Genomic DNA, 5,928 nt, shown 5'->3' with positions numbered 1-5,928 from the left:
TAAGCTACTCAGAAACACCACTGTGTTTGAGCAGGAACAGGAAGTGATACTCTACCACAGAGCGAGCGAACACCAAGTGACAGCGTATGTGAGGGCAGGACACAAAACTACTCATGTAGGGTGCAAGAACACCAATGAGACTTTGACTTTTAAAATAATGTCATTTTAGTTGACATGGTAATATATATAGCATATAATGTATCTTTCTGTCACTAACAAACTAAATTGTTGATGGAAATAACATTTTTACCATGCTAAAAGTATCGTGAGCATTGGAACAACAGTGTACAGAGAACACACTCATAAAGGTTAGGGATAATCTTATGGACAACAGTGGACTGATGTCTGTTCTTGTTCTGTTAGACCTCAGTGTATCTCTCAAAGTCATTGTACTGCAGTGGTTTGAATCATATAAATATCCAGTTTGCACATGTAAGTGGGGAGTCTTAGTCACACACTAAGGCTAATTATGGCGTTCCACAGGGTTCTGTGCTAAGACCAGTTCTATTTACATTATTCAGTATTATTAGAAGCCGTAGCATTTGCAGAAGATACACAGCTTTATCTATTTATGAAGCCAGATGCCACAGACCAAGTGGTTAAACTACAGAAGTGTCTTAAACATGTTAAGGCTTGGATGACCTCTAATTTGCTGCTTCTAAATTTAGATAAAACAAAGACTATCATACTCAAAAAATCTTTCAACAAAAGGGTGTCTAATAGGATACACTGGATAGCATTTCCTTGGCTTCCAGTAAGACTGTGAGGAATCTTGGAGTCATGCTGTTGTTCTAAAATTTAGGTTGTAATTTTTATTAATTAAGTACTAGTAGGTACTACAAAAAACTGACAATAGCTAGTTTTAGAGGAACGTAGAAACATATTATACTGTATTTGATACTGTACCCTTTTTTCAAAAAGGAGGCACAAAATTCTACTTTCTACTTTATGTAATTTACATGCAGGTATCTTTAGGGTATTTTAGGGGAAAGGGAACACAACTGATTACCAGAGGTGTGGGCTGTATTGGAGTATCATAACCTCCCCTTCTTACATTATAATTACAGACTTTGGGCCTCAGAGCAATTTTGGCAACTTGTCAGGTGAATCAGAGGGGGAAAGCAGTGCTCTGCTCAAACTACAGTGGGGCAAAAAAGTATTTAGTCAGCCACCGATTGTGCAAGTTCCCCCACTTAAAATGATGACAGAGGTCAGTAATTTGCACCAGAGGTACACTTCAACTGTGAGAGACAGAATGTGAAAAAAAATCCATGAATCACATGGTAGGATTTGTAAAGAATTTATTCGTAAATTAGGGTGGAAAATAAGTATTTGGTCACCTCAAACAAGGAAAATCTCTGGCTCTCACAGACCTGTAACGTCTTCTGTAAGAAGCTTTTCTGTCCCCCACTCGTTACCTGTATGAATGGCACCTGTTTGAACTCATCATCTGTATAAAAGACACCTGTCCACAGCCTCAAACAGTCAGACTCCAAACTCCGCCATGGCCAAGACCAAAGAGCTTTCGAAGGACACCAGGAAAAGTATTGTAGACCTGCACCAGACTGGGAAGAGTGAATCTACAATAGGCAAGCAGCTTGGTGTGAAAAAATCAACTGTGGGAGCAATCATCAGAAAATGGAAGACATACAAGACCACTGATGATCTCCCTCGATCTGGGGCTCCACGCAAGATCTCATCCCGTGGGGTCAAAATGATCATGAGAACGGTGAGCAAAGATCCCAGAACCACACGGGGGGACCTGGTGAATGACCTGCAGAGAGCTGGGACCAAAGTAACAAAGGTCACCATCAGTAACACACTACAACGGCAGGGAATCAAATCCCGCAGTGCCAGACGTGTTCCGCTGCTGAAGCCAGTGCATGTCCAGGCCCGTCTGAAGTTTGCCAGAGAGCACATGGATGATACAGCAGAGGATTGGGAGAATGTCATGTGGTCAGATGAAACCAAAGTAGAACTTTTTGGTATAAACTCAACTCGTCGTGTTTGGAGGAAGAAGAATACTGAGTTGCATCCCAAGAACACCATACCTACTGTGAAGCATGGGGGTGGAAACATCATGCTATGGGGCTGTTTTTCTGCCAAGGGGACAGGACGACTGATCCGTGTTAAGGACAGAATGAATGGGGCCATGTATCGTGAGATTTTGAGCCAAAACCTCCTTCCATCAGTGAGAACTTTGAAGATGAAACGAGGCTGGGTCTTCCAACATGACAATGATCCAAAACACACCGCCCGGGCAACAAAGGAGTGGCTCCGTAAGAAGCATTTGAAAGTCCTGGAGTGGCCTAGCCAGTCTCCAGACCTCAACCCCATAGAAAATCTGTGGCGGGAGTTGAAAGTCCGTGTTGCTCGGCGACAGCCCCAAAACATCACTGCTCTCGAGAAGATCTGCATGGAGGAATGGGCCAAAATACCAGCTACTGTGTGTGCAAACCTGGTAAAGACCTATAGTAAACGTTTGACCTCTGTTATTGCCAACAAAGGTTATGTTACAAAGTATTGAGTTGTATTTTTGTTATTGACCAAATACTTATTTTCCACCCTGATTTACGAATAAATTCTTTACAAATCCTACCATGTGGATTCATGGATTTTTTTTCACATTCTGTCTCTCACAGTTGAAGTGTACCTCTGGTGCAAATTACTGACCTCTGTCATCATTTTAGGTGGGGGAACTTGCACAATCGGTGGCTGACTAAATACTTTTTTGCCCCACTGTATATAAAATGGGGATGGGTACTGCTGGCTTCAGCTGAGTCATTAATCAGACGGTGGAAGGTGTGTCAGTATCTCACTGTCACAACTTCTGTAAAAGAAGCAGACTTTCTTAATTAGGGGAAAGACTAGGACATCACTGGAATACAGTCACTGTTAAAGGAAAATAGCTCCTTGTTAGCTGAGATGTGCACAGATTTCCTTAAAACTCTAAATGTTTTAGGACTGTCTTGGTTGACACATCTCTGCATAGGGGTTTGGGTCGGGGACTCTGGATTAGCAGGCTTGAGTAAATGCGGTTCCCCTTTTTAGGAAAGGCCATAGGGTGTGTTCACATTGAAAGGGCTCACACTCCTCAGCTGCCCTAATAAGGAATCTTCCTGGGTACTAGTGAGGAGAGTCCATATGTAAGTTCTCGAATTTAGTTGAACAATGCAGTTTTCAAACTGGTGGCAGAACAGGTGACTGGTTCTTTATCCTGTTGCGGGTGCGTGGGGTTTGCCCAACCAGCCAGCATATGATTTGTGATCTTGAAGGGGGCATTTGACTGAATTCCTTGTGGTTTCTTTTAGAGGATTTTTGAGAATATGAGGTATCTGGCCTGTTGTTACAAACCGTCCTGTCACTGCGGTGAAAGCTTAGTAAGTACTGCCAGTTGAAGTATGAGTCTGCCAGCACTGCCTTTTAAACAATAGTTTTCATAGTTTTTATGTACAGAATTTCTAGGTGTAGGAAAATGGCTCTGCTTTGTTGGCCTTAGTTTCCCTTTTTACAGATGATGTGGTTCTTTAGGTTCATCAGGCAGTGACCTACAGATAGTAGTATGCAGCCAAGTGTAGGGTAGCAGGAGTTAGCACCTCCATGATGCTAATGGAGCCCGCTAACTGGTGCAGTTTGGGCATCTGACAAGGATGCCTCCTGGGCGCCTCTTGGGTGAGGTGTTCCTGGTATGTCCCACTGGGAGGAGGCTCCGGGGCAGACCCAGGACACGCTGGAGAGATTATATCTCTCAGCTGGCCTGGGAACACCTTGGTGTTCCCTCGGACAAGCTGGAGGAGGTGGCTGGGGAGAGGGAGGTCTGGGCTTCTATGCTTACACTGCTGCCCCCACGACCCGGTCCCGAATAAGCGGAAGAAGATGGATGGATGGATGGATGGATGGATGGATGGATGGATGGATGGATGGATGGATGGATGGATGGATGGTTCTCAGTACTTCTTTCAGGTCAGGGACGAGTTGCTGCCACCAGTTTTCTTGTTCACAAGTGAGCGGAGGGTGGTGCATGAAAGATGGATAGATTAGGTGTTGGCAAATGATTTACAAACAATTGTTGAGTTGAAATGTCTAATAGATAAACCTCCATTGTTAGTGAACCTGTTAACTGTAACTGCTAACTATATAGTTTATTCTCACTTTATCCGGTGAAATCATGCACAAGCACAAAATGCCTGGGCAGAGTACAGAGGAGAAAACTGAAAGGGTTTTTTTTTTGTTGACTAGTGCTACTGTGACTGCCTACCATGTTAGCAATTATCCAGCAAATTGCAGCTGTTTAGCAAACATCCCTTTACACAGTCTCTCAGTATGGATATATTCAACCCATGAGTAAATTCACTCAATTAGTAAGTAGAAATTTCACACCATTGCCTTTTTAAACCAGTTTATATTGTACCTTACATAGTGCTTTGGAAAATTCACATTATAATACATGCCAGTTGCTTTTGAAAAATATGATTAACTACCCAACCCCTACCCCACAAGTCCCTAAACATAGTTGCTATAGCAATGCCAGACTTTGAATGGAAAAATATCAGGAATAAAGCTAGAGCCTCAGCCTTGAGTTTGAGCACACAGCCAGGGAGCGAGTTAAAATGATTCTGTTTCATCAGTCGAAGGGGAAACAGTATGGATTCATACAGAAACCTATTCTTTAAATTAGCTTTACAATATTATGACCTGGATGATAATTATGGATGAATTTTAATGAGCGCATTTAAGGAAGGTGTGTAAAAATCGTAAACATGAATGAATAAAATGATCTGTCAGTTGGAAGATAATTGCACTGCGTTATGTGATCGAATAGCTGATTATCTCTCACCACGAGCCATTCTGATAATTAGTTTAAAGCGTGATTAAAAAGTGTGGGAGTTTGACATCAGTCATCTTGTTTTTTGTATAGTTTCTTGTTTTAAACCAAAAGTGCAACACACACATTACAATATGTATCAAACACTTTGCATGAATTAATGTGCATGTTTTAGAAAGTTAAAACTAATAATAATAAGGTGTCATTTTTTTAATATATTTATGTCAGAAACTAATACATGACCTGCACTGGTTGTTCCAGACGAATATTTCTTTTGGTTTTGTGTCCTGAATTGCCCTATTTTCTCCTGGCAAGGATAGAGTGGTAATGTGCGGGAGAGACAGAGTGATCCTTCCAATCAGCTTCCATGGCAACAGGCCACCGGGGGGAGGGAAGGGAGGATGAGGGACTTTGGAGTTGGAGGAAGAGGAGGAGGCAGCCAGAAGGGTTGTAGGGAGGTGGGGGCTGGGAGGTGGTAGAATCTAACGCTGAAGCATGAGGGGAAGGCTGCGAGAGGTCTGGTTTTTCACAGAGAGGGAAAAAAAAACTGTGTGTGTGTATATGTGTACTTTGAAATCTGAACAAAGGCGGAGAGTTAAAATAACTGCAGCAGAGCCTTCGTTATGTTTCATTCTGTTTAATAAAGGATATATATAATATATATAAGGATACATTGCAATGTCTTGTAATGTATGGAAAGTATGACATGTACAGAAACACTGTAATTGCTAGCTATCCCATCCACATATAATGAGTAACGTCTGAGCTGCTTTGCTTCCTACGGCCACTAGATGGACTGTAATCATGATAACCCAAACATTTTTCCATTCCCAATACTGTTATCAGATATATCACACACAGTATGTATCTGGTACTTTTCCCTTTAAGGGGCCAACAGTGTTCAGTCTGCATCTAATTAATGAGTTCAGGCTACATATTTGACCTCATGGTAACTATGTGCCATTTCAAAAGACACAGTTACCAAAAAGGTGCCTGCATGTTCCTAAGAATCTAACAGCTTATTAGATTTCAATGTGCGGTATCAGGAGAGGGTCGGTACTGGTCAAAATACAACAAGAATTTAGTTAACAGACATGGCTGTA

This window comes from Haplochromis burtoni, unplaced genomic scaffold, assembly GCF_018398535.1.
Source record: "Haplochromis burtoni strain Fernald_Lab_line unplaced genomic scaffold, NCSU_Asbu1 Contig_420, whole genome shotgun sequence".
NCBI lineage: Eukaryota > Metazoa > Chordata > Actinopteri > Cichliformes > Cichlidae > Haplochromis > Haplochromis burtoni.
This window is presented reverse-complemented; position numbering follows the sequence as displayed.